General features: G+C 41.1%; 1 pseudogene; it reads left to right on the top strand.

The window, feature by feature from the left end:
• Window positions 1-5,014: 5,014 nt before the first annotated feature.
• On the top strand, window positions 5,015-8,172 carry Eef1g-ps12 (eukaryotic translation elongation factor 1 gamma, pseudogene 12; annotated as a pseudogene).
• The last annotated feature ends 7,605 nt before the right edge of the window (window positions 8,173-15,777 follow it).

Genomic DNA, 15,777 nt, shown 5'->3' with positions numbered 1-15,777 from the left:
CATATGACAAACACATTAGTACCATAATGCTAAACAGTGACGAATGTGAAGCATCCCCACTAAGATCAGGAGCAAGCAAATGGCACTCATTACCCCAGCTCCTATCCAATATAGTGCTTCATGTCTTAGTCCAGGAGCTAAGACGAGAAGCAAATGGGGGTAAGCCAGGGAGATCTCCCTTCTTAGAGAAGTATGGGGATGGGGGCAGGAGCTATATGAGGGGGACTGGGAAGCCAGGGGGCTGATATTGGGATGCGAAGTGAAGAAGTAAGCTAATAAAAATTAAAGCAAATAAAGGGATATAAATAGAAAAGGAAGAGGTGGAAGTGTTCTTATCTGCAGATGAGATGATTCTACACATGAGAGATCCTAAAGTGTGCACCACGAAACTCCTGGAGCTGATAAACACTTCAGCAAAGTGGCAGGCTACATAATTAACATTCCAAATATACCAGCTTTCTTCAATACTAATGACAAGAATACTAAGAGAGAAATCTAAGAAACAGTCTCATTCACAATAGTCAAAACAAACAAACCAAAACATTGGTGCGAACCTAACCAAAGAAGCAAAAGACCTCTACAACGAAACTTGGAAACGTTGAGGAAATTGAAGCAGACTGTAGAAGATGAAAAACTGTGCAAGCTGATGGGTTACCAGGATTAATGTTATGAAAATGGTCACCCAGCAGCAGCCACTTACAAATTCAATGTGATTCTAGTAAAACTTCAGACAGAAATCTTTATGGTGGTGGTGGTGGTGGTGGTGGTGGTCTGTGTGTGTGTGTGTGTGTAATTTTAAAAAAAACACCTTAAATTTTATAAGGGATCAGAAAAGACCTTGAGCAATAAGAACTCTGCTGCAGATTTCACTGTACTTGATTTCAGGTTATACCACGGAGCCATAATAATAAAAACAGCATGATGTTTACACAAAAATAGACACACATATCAGTGGGAAGGAGATATAAAAAGGAGCCAGATAGATGTCCTCACAACTATAGCAACATGATTATTGACAAAGAAACATAAAATACCCATTGGAGAGAAAAATAAATAAGCAAAAAAGTAACCTTTTTAACAAGTGCTGTTGGGAAAACTGGATATCTACATAAAGAAAAGGAACGAAAGTTGGTCCTTTCCTCTCTCCATGCACAGAAATAAATTCGATGGCTCTCAGGTCTCAATGCTAGTGTTGAAACTCTTAAACTGTCGGAATATAAAGCAGAGAATATAAAGTACATGTAGACATAGGTAAGGACTTTCCAAGTACGACTCCCGCCACTCAGGAAATAGTCTTCAAGTGGGATCTCATGAAATCAAAAGCTTCTGTACTTCAAAGGAAACTGCAAAGTGAGTGAAGAGGCAGCCTAAGGACTGAGAAAAATCTTCCCTAGCTTTACATCTGACAGGTGGTTCATTTCTAGACTATACAAAGAGTTAATCATATCTAAGCATCAAGAAAACAAACTCTCTGACTTAAAAAAAAACCATGGAATTGAACAGATTTCTCAAAAGAAGAAATACAAATGTCTAATAAGTACTTTAAATATTCAATATCTTTAGCCATCAAGGCAATGGGAATTAAAACTATTGTGAGTTTTCACCTTACTCTAGTCAGAATGGTCATCACCAAGAAAGCAAATGATTGCAAATGGTGGTGAGGATGTGTGGAAAAGGTCAACATTTAAATATGAGAATTCCTCTAAGCTCCTCTTGTCTCCGTGTATTTTTTTCTTTAACGACACCAAACATTCCCATGATCATGCACATGAATATATGAATGTATGTGCTTGACTGAGTGTGTTTGCATGTGTGTGTGTGTGTGTGTGTGTGTGTGTGTGTGTGTGTGTGTGTTCCACATTATACGTTGAGTCTAGACTCCTGTTCTTAGTACTATAGGGAACTGATACTGTCAGGAAAATATGAACCCCCCCAAATACATACAAACGGATATCTTGAGTTAAATAATGATTAATAAGAGATAAACACTTACTCTCATGGAATGATTAATGGAACAAAGGAAAAGTTAAGTGGGCATCAGGAGTGTTTGCAAAGGATTAAAAGAAAAATATTAGAAACACAAAGCAGAACTCCCTTGTTAGGCTTCTGTTTAGCTCTCCTTCCTGGAACTCACCCGTTTCTCCCTCAGGACTGCATGTTGGATGATCATAGGAACTTGGGGATACTTTTATAATTTAGGTAATGCTAAAAATTAGATGCTTGCATAGAGCTCTGTTCATGCCTAGAAATCTCGAAGCTTTTTCTGGCTTTGAGATATAGAGGAACCAGAAACGAAAGCTAACACTGAGTTGTAATTGCCTGAGTGGTGAATGTGTGTCCCAATTTGCATACAGATCCTGTAGTCATTGCCTCTTTTTTTCCCCATGCTGTTGCTGATAGAAGGACTCACCCTAGAGTTCTGCACATGGCTAAACACAGAACCAGACACTGTGCAGCTGAGAGTGGTGGTAGATTTTTAGCCATCTACCCATAGACTGAGAGAGCAGAACATGGCAGACCACACAGGGTCTTACGGGGATCACAGTGTGGAACAGATTAAGCAGGAGTTGTGGAAGCAGACTTTGTATTTACAGCTTCTGTGGGAGTTAGTGAATGGCTGCTTTAGCAACAGCTGAGTTATTACCACAGGGAACTGAATCCTACCTCCCTCTGGAAGCAAGCTCTACACGTAGGCTCACAAAGAGAATGGTTGTTTGATAGCAGACTTATTTCTGGGAGCATGGGAGGGAGAGGAAACTGAAGTTGGCCTCTTAGAGGCCCTTTCAGTTTTTCCTGCTTGTCAAGACACAATATTGGACCTTCTATGTTGGCAAAAGCTGGATGGTTTAGTGACTCTTGGCATCTAATGATATCTTTGTCTGACCATTAATTCAACTCTAAGCTAACCAAATTCAGATGGCAGCGACTGGAGATGACAAACACAGACTTTGGGGTGCCAGCTCAGAAACCCCTGCTAAACAATCAAACAGTAACAACAACAGCAGGCAGCAAAAGTCAATGAACTCCTGGGAAGGATCTGATTTTCACTTTCCACATAATCTATGAGTTTATAAGAAATGCAAAGGTATTAGAAAATATAAGATGTATCTGAATCTTCCCAGGTATCCTTGCCACTTCCCCTTCAAGCATAGGCGAGTGAATCCAGTCCATGCACAAATCTGAATGGTCAGTGGCACCTGGTGGTGACAGTGAGTGGGTAGTGAGGGGAGGAGCACTGGAGAGAGATGGGCAGGAATAGAGTGTGTTAAAATGCACATAATGTTTTTAAATATAGAAGTTACATTTGTTAAAATTATATATATATACACATACATGTAATTTAAAAATATATATATATATATAATTTTAAAAGAAAATAAACACAAAATATGGGTATTGATAACATAATCACTCACCAGAAGGTAAATACAGAATTTATACCATTGACCAGTAAAAATCATTTGTCTGGTATAAGACAGGAAAAGAAATAAGGAAGAGAATGTGAAACAGGAATAAATCTTAATATAACAGTAATTCTAATAAATGTAAAAGTGTTACATCCACTGATCAACTACATAGTCTTAAACTATTGTATAGAAAATGTGTCCAGCAGCATTTTTCTTATTAAACAAAATTCAAACAAGTAATTCAAATAGCTAGCTATCAGTATAGTGATTGGAAAATATAAGTCTGAAACTATGAAATGGAAGCTTGGCTGTAATAATAAAATGTAAAGTATAATATAGTTAAAAACTTCATGAGAGAGAACATGCAGAATGGAGGAATGATGATATAGTGGTTACAAATATCTCTAGCGACATAACATCAAAAGGAAAAGGTGGATCACACAATAGAAAGTTTGTATTGTAAAGATGGATTTTCTTCCCCAATAATATACAAATTCTGTGTGTATTTTTTACTTTTATAAATGGATAAAATGATCCTAAAACTTAACCACAGATTGCTAAGGTGGTTTTGAAAGATTAGAAGATTCAATATGTTCTAAATAAGACATTTAATGATATTAAAAAAACAAATAATGATAGTATCATACTAATCTAAGACCAAAGCAGTGAGTGACGGGGTAGGATAGAGTTGTAGAAAGTCAGTAGTTACATGGTAAGTCAGCACAAGAAAAGGTGTTACAAACCAGCAGGAAGGATGGTCTGGTCAGGGTATAATGCTGTACCAGTTCACCCTGTGACAAAACACTGGATGCTATGACCGAACACCCAACCATAAGCAACCTAAGATATGCAAGTTTTACTCTGATTGATGATGCAAGAGGACAGAGCCTTTCGTGACATGAAAGGCACAGCCATGGTAGGGTGGAGGGTGATCATCTTGCATTCATGGTCAGGAAATATGAATGTGGAGCTTTAGCTCACCTTCTTTTTGCTCAGTCTAGGACCCTAACATATGCAATGACATCCACATGGTAACATGGGGGTCTTCCAATTCCAATTGTCTTCTTTTAGAGATGTCCTCACAGACATACCCAGTAGCTTATTGTGTAGACTCTAACAAGTTGGCAATCATTAACCAACACAGATAACTTGCAGGTCTTGGAGCAACTTAGTTGTCTATCCTACAGGCGTTCCTCTTCCGTGCATATGGAAGTGCTATTATTGGGGTGTCACTGCATTAGGTAGACACTTATTTCTACACCCTCAATGAAAGCTCTGAGCACCCAAAAGACAGTTACTTTCTGTCCTGTGTCTCAGGGAATTTCTGTGAAAGGAAACAGATTCGACCAGGAAAGGGTGTTCTTCTTCCCATAACTGTGTTCTTGGCAATGGTTCACGGAGTGAATCCATCTCCTGACTATGAATTGAAAAAATATACGAGAAAAGCCAAAGACTCACAAAGATTCACAAACACATGAAACCATGGCAGCCTCCATCAAAAAAGTCTCTTTCCAGTTCTACGAGTTTTTTATATTTAGAGCAGAATCAGACATGTTCATGAGGTTCTAATAACATCTGCCTTGTCTTCCAGGGCCGCTGCATTCATCATGGTCTTCAGGTGAGGGTTTGTCACTCTAAGACATAGTATACTATAGTTTAGATCTTAAATGTCTCCCCAAACTTTAACATACATTAAAGCTTTGTCACCATCCTGGTGCTATCGGGTGTTTTGGAAACAGTGGTGAGGTGAGGCGGAGTGGAAAGCCTGCGTCATTGGAGCATGCCATTAAAGGGGATATGGGACCCCAGCCCTTCATTGCCTCTCCTTCGCTTCTCAGCTGTGCTATGTATGATTTTGTTCCGCTTATGTTTCCACAATGAGGATGTGTCTTGCCAAAGGCACAAAGGAACCAGAAAACTCTGAAACTGTGAGTCAAAATCAACTCTCTCTATACTAATTTGTTTATTTACATATTAATTTCAGTTATTTACTAATGTGATAGCTGATTAACATAAGGTGGAACAAAATGCATTGTCCCTCTAGTATGTGTTATACAAAGGCAGAAGAGGTAAGAGGAAAAAGACAGAGTCTTATTAAACATGACATCTTACTGGAGGCTGATAAAGAATCTCTAAGTGTACCTTTTAAAGAGTCCAGAGTAAATAAGTCTGGAGTTTCCTCAGAAAATTGGACACTGAACTACCTGAGGACCCAGCTATACCTCTCTTGGGCATATACCCAAAAGATGCCCCAACATATAACAAAGACACATGCTCCCCTATGATCATAGCAGCCTTATTTACAATAGCCAGAAGCTGGAAAGAACCCAGATGTCCTTCAATAGAGGAATGGATACAGAAAATGTGGTACATCTACACAATGGAATATTACTCAGCTATCAAAAACAATGACTTTATGAAATTCATAGGCAAATGGATGGAACTGGAAAATATCCTGAGTGAGGTAACCCAATCACAGAAAAACACACATGGTATGCACTCATTGATAAGTGGCTATTAGCCCAAATGCTTGAATTACCCTAGATGCACAGAACACATGAAACTCAAGAAGGATGACCAAAATGTGAATGCTTCACTCCTTCTTTAAAAGGGGAACAAGAATACCCTTGGCAGGGAATAGGGGGGCAAAGTTTAGAACAGAGGCAGAAGGAACACCCATTCAGAGCCTGCCCCACATGTGGCCCATACAGCCACCAAACTAGATAAGATGGATGAAGCAAAGAAGTGCAGGCCGACAGGAACCGGATGTAGATCTCTCCTGAGAGACACAGCCAGAATACAGCAAATACATAGGCGAATGCCAGCAGCAAACCACTGAACTGAGAACAGAACCCCCGTTGAAGGAATCAGAGAAAGGACTGAAAGAGCTTGAAGGGGCTCGAGACCCCATATGAACAACAGTGCCAAGCAACCAGAGCTTCCAGGGACTAAGACACTACCCAAAGACTATACATGGACTGACCCTGAGCTCCAACCGCATAGGTAGCAATGAATAGCCTAGTAAGAGCACCAGTGGAAGGGGAAGCCCTTGGTCCTGCCAAGACTGAACCCCCAGTGAACATGATTGTTGGGGGGAGGGCGGTAATGGGGGGAGGATGGGGAGGGGAACACCCATATAGAAGGGGAGGGGGAGGGGTTAGGGGGATGTTGACCGGGAAACCGGGAAAGGGGATAACAATCGAAATGTAAATAAGAAATACCCAAGTTAATAAAGATGGGGCAAAAAAAAAGACCCAACAGAGGAAAAAAAGAGTCCAGAGTGATGAAAGGTATTTTCTAATTATGTATCTAAGAAATGAGGGGATAGGAGAACGTCTCTAAGAAAGAGGATAGTTTGTGACCTAAGTGTAGCTTATATTTACCATGGGAGGGTTAATATTTTTGCTATGCTCTATTCATATGAAATAATAAAGCTTAGTTGAACCCCCTTTCTCTGCAGAATCACCTTGGTGGCTGGGACCCTGTACATATACCCTGAAAACTGGAGGGCCTTCAAGGCCCTCATCGCTGCTCTGTACAGCGGGACTCAGGTCCCTGTGCTCTCTGCACCACCCCACTCCCACTTCGGCCAAACCAACAGCACCCCCGAATTTCTCAGAAGATTTCCTGCCGGCAAGGTTCTAGCCTTTGAGGGCGATGACGGATTCTGCGTATTTGAGAGCAATGCCATCGCCTATTACGTAAGCAATGTGGAGCTGCGGGGAAGTACGCCAGAGGCAGCAGCTCAGGTGGTGCAGTGGGTGAGCTTTGCTGACAGTGACATTGTCCCTCCAGCTAGCACCTGGATGTTTCCCACCTTAGGCATCATGCACCACAACAAGCAGGCCACTGAAAATGCCGAAGAGGAGGTGAAGCGAATCTTGGGGCTGCTGGACACTCACCTGAAGACACGGACTTTTCTGGTTGGTGAGAGAGTGACACTGGCTGACATCACAGTTGTCTGTACCCTGTTGTGGCTCTATAAACAGGTCTTAGAGCCTTCTTTTTGCCAGGCCTTCCCCAATACCAACCGATGGTTCCTTACCTGCATTAACCAGCCCCAGTTCAGGACCATCTTGGGGGAGGTGAAGCTGTGTGAAAAGATGGCTGTTTGATGCTAAGAAGTTCACAGAGCCAGCCAAGAAAGGATACCCCGAGGAAAGAAAAGGGCTCACGAGAAGAGAAGCAGAAAGCCACAGACTGAGAGAAAAGAGGAAATAAAGGCAGCTGCCCCAGCTCCTGAGGAAGAGATGGATGGTTGTGAGCAGGCATTGGCTGCTGAGCCCAAGGCCAAGGACCCTTTCGCTCACCTGCCCAAGAGTACCTTTGTGTTGGATGAGTTTAAGCGAAAGTACTCCAATGAGTACCCTCTGTACCCTCTCTGTGGCGCTGCCATATTTTTGGGAACACTTTGATAAAGATGGCTGGTCCCTGTGGTGGGCTGAGTACCACTTCCCTGAAGAGCTCACCTAGACTTTCATGAGTTGTAACCTCATCACTGGAATGTTTCAGCGACTGGACAAACTGAGAAAGAATGCCTTTGCTAGTATTATCCTGTTTGGAACCAACAACAGCAGCTCCATTTCTGGGGTTTGGGTCTTCCGAGGCCAAGATCTTGCCTTTCCGCTGAGTCCAGATTGACAGGTGGACTATGAGTCATATACATGGCAGAAACTGGATCCTGGTAGCGAGGAGACCCAGACCCTCGTTGGAGACCTTCCAGCATGTGGGCAAAGTCGTCAATCAAGGCAAGATCTTCAAATGAACATGTCTTGCCAGTCGCCTAGCTGCCTACACCTACCCTTCAAGGGAGATGGGGGTCATTAAAAGAAACTGAACATTGAAAAAAAAAAAGAAAGCTTAGTTGAAGACATACATGTGTTTAAGCAGAATGGAAAAGAATCTGAATGATGGGGTACAGTAGTGAAGTTGCGGGAGGCTTCATGGATGTTTGGCTGAGTGATGTGACCCCTACATTCCAGGGTTTGGAGCTTAGACTGATAATGTGGGCTTACAATATGATTATCTTTCTGGTACAATTGAGAGGATATTAAAGAATCTCTTTCAAGATGCAGGTCATGAACATAGAGGGTAAACTTTCTCCCAGGATATTATAAGGTAATATAATATAAGAGAATCTCAACAGCATAGACCAGAGGCAAAGTGAAACTTAATCTTGAATGTCAACTTGTTTAGACTTACCATGAAAAACACCTCTGTACATATCCATGAGGGTGGTTCAAGAAAGGTCTTTCTGAAGAGGGATGGCATGTATTCCACCATTCCATACAAGTGCTGACTGCACTGGACCCAAGATCCTGGCATCTCCACTATTCTTGGATCTCAATTGAAACGTAGTCTTCACCTTCCCTCACAGAATGGTACCTCATGGTCTCTTGTCAGAGAATCTGACCTTGCCCTATACTGCCTCGGTTCACTGGCTTTTAGAGCTCAAGCAACAGAGCTGGAGGGGTAGGGCTACCCAAGCCCCACTGACCCACTATGATTCAATCATGAGCCCCAGATGCCAGACATGAAACAATAAGATTTGGTGTTTTACCTGTTGGCCATCAGTCTTTCCCTGGTCCTGTATTTTCTTATTAAGCCTTCATTTCTCCCTTTGGGGATGGGAATGTTTATTCATTGCCTTAATGTATGAGGATCATGTAGCCTTTTATTTTGCAAGAGCTCAGAGTTCAATGATTGTCTTGAAACTCAGAAGAGACTTGAATGTTTGTCTTTCAAACAGGATGGGGCTGTGGAGATGCTTTAATTTGGAGTGAGTTCACTTTGCATTACAAGATAATTATAGCCCTAAAGTGGCCAGAGGTGGGATGCTTTAATTTAAAAGTCATGTATTTAGGCGTCAAGGTGACAAGGAGTGGACTTGTGATAATGTGATGGTTGGTTTTAATGTCAATTTGCTACAAATTAGAATCGTCTGGTTAGGAAGCTATAGCTGGAGAGTTATCCTGATACCCTTATATGATGTAGAAAGACACACCCCAGATATGGGTAGGAGACCAGATATAAAAGGGGGTGGCAGAAGAAAGATGGTTCACCTTTTGCTGGCTTGGCTTTCCCTTTTACTTCAGAGCTGATTCATCCTGTTGATACTACCAAGGACACCTTTGCAGATACCAGAACCAATGTTTCCAGGTTTCCATAGTTAACTAAGGAGCAGCTCTCCAGGAACTTTCTACACTTGGAGCACCAGATTGGAACCACTGAGCACTCAGTCTCTCTTTTTTCTTTTTTTTTTCTTTCTTTTTTTTCGGAGCTGGGGACCGAACCCAGGGCCTTGCAGCACTCAGTCTCATGAACTGAACAAAAATTGGGTTGTGGGACGCTCTGATACTCGGACAACCCCTGTGAGAATAGTCCAGTTGCTAAAACGTCCTGGCCTCAAGGGCGGAAGAATTGCTGGATTCTCAACTTCTCAGGGGTGGGACATAGTTGTTACTATTTTAACATAAGCTTATCTAATAAACTCTCTTAATATATATATTTATCTTATCTGCTTTGCTTCTCCAGAGAACATTGACTAAAGCAGGGAGTTAATCTTGGTTGTCAACTTTAAAGGATTTAGAGTTACCATGGAAACTCATTTCTGGGTATGTCTGTCAGGGCATTTCTAGAAAAGTTTAACTGAGCAGTGAAGATATATCTGAAATGTGGGTTGCACTGCTCTATAGGGGTCCCAGACTGGAAAAAGGGAGAAAGCAAGCTGAGTATTTTTCTGTGCTTGCCAACTACAGACATTATGTGACCAGCTGCCTCATGCTTCTACCTCTGATCCTTCCCTGCCAACTGTGAGCCAAAATAAACCCTTCATCCCATAAACTGCTTTTTTAAAAAACCAAGTGTACTGTCACAATTAGGAGGTCAGTAACCAGTATTGGTAACATGAAGCAGTATGGTTTGAGGGGCACCAGCATTGTCCATGTTGCCAGTCACATAACTAGGGCTTGTCTTTCTCTCCTGCTCTCTCTCCGAGATAGGGCAGATCTTTTCAATGGCTGGGCTCTGACTGGAAGATTAGGCTAGGAAACTGAGTGCCAGCAATAAAGAGAAAAAGGAGCTGTCTTAGCATGAACCATAAATACATGGGAACTGTAAGAACTTTCTTGAATGAGCCAGAGATTTTAATGAGTGTAGGAGATTATAGAAATCATCGAGCTTGGCTGGAATTGAAATAGGACTACAATGAGATGTGCCCCAGGCAGATGGAGTTGTCAAAGGGAAGGACAAATTCAAGTTGTATCAAACTGAGTAAGGGACTGGCTTCTCCGAGCAATCGCTTCCTGACTGGACATTAGAAATACAGAAATTCATGAACTTGATGAAAATCACTATCAGGTGGAATTGCTTTCTAGTGCCTCTGAACCCAGAGGTCATCTACCAAAGATCGTCTAAGCCACACAGCCCTTTCTTTTCTTACTCCCTAGAGCAGTGGTTTTCAATTTTCCTAAGCTGAGACCCTTTAATACAGTTCTTCATATTGTGGTGACCCTCGACCATAAAGTTATTTTTGTTGCTTCTTTTCTTACTGTTATGAATCATAATGTAAACATTTCTGGAGATAGATGTTTGCCAAAGGGGGCGTGACCCACACATTGTAAATCACTGCTCTAGAGTGATCTGTCCAATAGAACTGTTTGCAGTAGTAGCCATGTTCTGCGATGCCAACAGTTTCAAGTAGCTAGGGTAGTTATCTAACTGAATTTTACATGTTACGTAACTTATTTGAATGTAAAAAGCTTCCTGTGTCTAGTGCCTACTGCAGTGAGCAGAACAGCTCTTGAGTTTTGGTAAAACTGCACAATCAACTTCTGTGTTGATCCTTCTTAGCTCCTTAAGACTCAAAAAGTGAACTACAGGATGGTTCCATGAGTGCTTGAAGAATCAAGTGCTTTCTTTCCTTTAGAGCAAAGAGCTTGACGGACAAAATTTCCTAGTGCTTATGTTCTTTGGGACGTTAATATTGCTGCTGATCATCTTGAATGACTTGACCTTTCCTAGACCGAGAAGTATACACTAAAACATTTCCTCATTATCTTCTGTCAGGATTTCAGATCCTATAGTCCCATCACAGTGTGCTTGCTGCTTTCCTCTCAACCGCTGCTTATTTGGAAAGGAGGAGGAATGGGGAAAAAAAGTATCTCATATACACTTCACACACAATATGTGAAATACTAACCCAAAAGATGTCTCCCTAGCCACCCCATGACTGTGGAATTTTGAGGACTTCTTAGCTTTGGTGATGAATAAAATTCTGTAAATATAAGATCCCCAGGTGTCTTGAGCATGTTGAATTTTCTCATACATTATCCGTAGCAGGCTCAAGTTGTGTCAAGCATAAGTATCTGAAGTAGTTGGTCAGTGCCTTGTTGGTGTCTGGACTGTATTTTTGAGTCTCTTGTCCTTTCTTGCATCTTGTCATTTTTATGGTTAGATGACAGCGAGTGAAGTTCTAGGCATCAGGTCTGTATTTAAATTAAGAGGGAAGTTATGAGAAAGAGTAGAAAGACTGAAATACAGCCATTGCCTTTTTAAAGAATGTATAATCTCTTCTGGAACTGCTGTACATCTGTCATTTGCCATGAATGCATCTGTTAAATAGATACCCTTGAGCACCCAAGGAGGAGGGGAAGCAGGCGTTTAGCCTGACAATGGCCACTTCAGACAAAGACAAAATAAAACAAAACAAAAAGCAAAGAACAAAAAAACCAAGCTTACTGAACCAAGAGGAAGAGGGAAATGGATATTGGATAAGTGACTAACAGTACTTAACACTGTGGGGATCTGACTTAGCTTTCTCTGTATCGTGAGCCAGTTTTCCCTGAAGTGAAAAAGCAATTACTGATTTTTTTTTTTTTTTGTAACCAGTGGCCTCTAAATCACAGATCTTCCAGCATGTGGAATTGGGATGAATAAACGCTCATGACAGACCCAGCTCTTCTCAGAATCAGCTTTTTGTTTCAATGAATAATGTTAATGGGCTGAGTTCATTTCAGAACTGGTATTCTCTCTACTCTAATAGGGAGTAGTTTCTCAGGAGACTCCCCAGCTACTCATGCAAATTCATTTCTGTCAAACGCTACTGTCAGTCTGACAGACTCACTTCAACATGGCTGGGTCTCTGCATAAATTTTTCAGGTGATGAATAAGACATAAATGTAGAAAAGTGCTGAAAGATTCAAGAAATCAAACAAACAAAACTGGGTCTTTCATGTATTCGTGATAGGGAGATTGGAAGGGGCTCTGTCGTATAGTAAACATTGGAAAGATTAGTGTACACGAAATAAGAAGCGGGAGATGCTTGCTCCATACTCCAAGCATACGTGGTCTGTGAACATCACTAATCATCGTAGAGGCAACCTAGATGGCTCCAGATACCTTTTACTTGTTTAGTGGGTAATTATTCATTTCAGTGTGTTCAGTGCATTGCTTTAATAATCATCTTCTGTAAATATAACAGCTAGGAAGAAAAATCTAGGTCTATGAATCAGAGAGGCTCTCCATCAACCTTCTGTTTGAGCTTGTTTCCTGTGGTAGTGACAAACTAGTCTGGTAAAAGCAGTTTAAGGGAGTAGAGGTTTATTTGGCTCAGAATTCCAGGTTACATAGTCCATCATTGCCAAGAAGTAAGGGCAGCAGGAAGTTGAAGCGGCTAGTAACATGACACGCACAGTCAAAAGCAGTCAGCAAGGAGCTAATGCAGAGATGCTCTACTCAAGTGTTGCAGTCCGATACAATCTGAGATCTCGGTGCAAAGAGAGATGCCTCTCATTATAGGTGGGTCTTCCCACCTTAGTGGGCATAACCTAGATAATTCCCCCACAGACATGCCTAAAGATCAGCCTATCCTAGACAATCTTTCATTGAGATTGTGATTGGAGGCTATGTGAATTTGACCAGTAAAAACTCTCACCTCCACCCCTTAAATGTGTGGGCACTCAGTGTCCTCTGGCATTAATATACTTCATGCAAGCTCCCCGTCTCTTCTCTATGTCCACAGCTTTAAGTGGAACTTCATTTTCTCTGTGTTGTGCAGCTGAACTGGCTGTGTCTATTAAAGAAGCCATTGGAGATTCTGGATCCTAGAGCTAATTATTTTTTGATAGACTGCTTTGAGAAAATGATTGGCTTTTGTGTGTGTAATGGGATGAAGGGTTGAGTGGATGGGGAGAAAGAGTCAGATGTTATTTTAGGAGTCTAGATGAGAGGTCACAGCCACTTGTCTTAATTGGGGGCTGATGAAGAAAAACAGCTGCGGATCACTCAAGGTGTATTTTGGAAGTAAAATAGAATTTATTGATGTTGGGTTCAGGTAAGCACATAGAACGAATAACCATAATTTTCAGTTGTTAAAAAACGTCTGACAGAGCACTGGTAACCCTTGTTATCTAAATGTGGACAGGGAGGTTGCAGAAGTTATAAGACAAACACAGCATTTTACAGTGGTTGATTATTGAGACCTCACAGTTTTTTATATCAAAAGTCAGACTGTTTTATTGGTTTTCCTTTTTCGCATGTGCAAGAACTGAACTGGAAACCCTCATAGTCTGAAGGCATGATGTAAGAGAAGGAGTTAATGAGGAAAATGCATCTAAAGATAGGCGAGAGCTCAGTAGACAGCAGAAAACAGTAAGTAGACACAGTAGGACTGCTGGAACCTAACTGACTATGGAGGATGAACACAGGGCTTTGAGCCATGAGACTATGCCAGAAAGTGCTTGTGAACCCCAAAAGACCATCAAGGAGCCGACTCTGATGCAATTACACTAGGATCTTTATTTACAAGCCGGAGCTTGGGCCATACCGCTGTCTCTGATGCAGTAGAACAGAGGGTGTAACCCCAAGCTCAATTTTAAGCAAGTACTTATAGAGGCAAGAAGTGGGGGTATCTAGCCTGGTATACATTTGATTGAGGGGCCATTATGGTCTTTAATATAATTGGCTGGTGCTGGGAGCCAAACCATAAACTTAACTTCTGCTTTTCTTCTGATTGGTGGTTGTTAGGATGTGAAGTACCAGGGGCAGGTTTGGAATCCGGAAGCGCAGATTTGTTGGGGAGTAACCTGGAAACTGGTGCTAGGTGCTGGCTCATTAGTTAACTTGAGTTCAACCTTAGGTCAGGGTTTCTAAGATGGGCAGTGTGAGCTTAACATGGAGATGCTCTGGCCTCTCAATGTATCAACTGATGTGCTTTAAGAAATGTCTGGCAAAGCCTGTTTTTTGTTTTTTTTCTTTTTGTTTTTGTTTTTTTTGGAGGAGAATTAATGGTTTATGGAATACACTTGTTTTTATGTGCTTTCAGGCAGAGGTTGAATTCATTAGGATGCCAACTTTGACATAGTTCAACAGATTTGTTACCTTGAGCACATATAGAAAACCAAATTTTGAGAAAACCTTATTTGGAAAGAAAGAGGGCATGATTCAGGGGCACCATGGAAATAGATGTGATCTGTATTATATTGGATTTTGTGGGAAACAAGGTTAGGCAAGTCCATGGTATACAGGACGCCAATGGCCTTGGAAATTACATGAACAGGAATTTACACTAGGCATGTTTTTCTGTAAACTACATTTACCTACTAAAAGAAATTTTAGAAAATATGGTTATTAAGGTGCTGAAAATATGCAGTCTCATCTACTGGAAAAGACTTTTAGTGTTTTAGCACATGTCCTAGCCTTGCACACAGATTTGAGCATCTATGTATGTCTAAATTTTGCAATAATATAATTAATTATTGTAAGTGTATTAGAGAAACATTTTATAACTTGAAGTAGTTCTGGGAGAACTTTTATTGGAAGTATTGTCTACAAAATAAATTTGTAATAAGTTTGGGGTTATTGTTTGTGCTCCCAAATTGCATGTAAGGCTTGGACTCCATATTCTTTCCAGAAACTAGCTGGATTTCTTACTTCATTGCCTTCTCGGGACTACAATTTCATTTTTAAATATGAAAGATGATGTCTAATCACTAATGTATATATTTGAGTTCCAGTAGACTCTCAATAATGTTCACATTGGTCTTTCTCTTACAGCTTAGCTCTCTGTGTTTCTCTCTCTTATCTGCCTTCCTCATATGAAATGCTTTGGACTGTATGTAGAGAGACAGCCAAGTGTATTGACTTCATGTCCATACGGACTTCTATCCAAGTGCCTGTGACATGTGCAGTGCACTATTTATTTTCCATTACTCCTCCTCAATTTCTTCCATGATTTGTAGTATTCTGAGGATGTGTGGTTGTCTCCTCTGCCCTGTCATCCTAAGAGGCTAAGAGGCATTCTCTCGGTTGATGGCTTTCTCTATTTTCATAGTTCTTTATACATCACGAGTCGAAACTCTCATGGGTTCCG

The sequence above is a fragment of the Rattus norvegicus genome, chromosome 8 (assembly GCF_021556685.1).
Source record: "Rattus norvegicus strain SHRSP/BbbUtx chromosome 8, alternate assembly SHRSP_T2T, whole genome shotgun sequence".
In the NCBI taxonomy this organism is placed as follows: Eukaryota; Metazoa; Chordata; class Mammalia; order Rodentia; family Muridae; genus Rattus; species Rattus norvegicus.
This window is presented reverse-complemented; position numbering and strand designations above follow the sequence as displayed.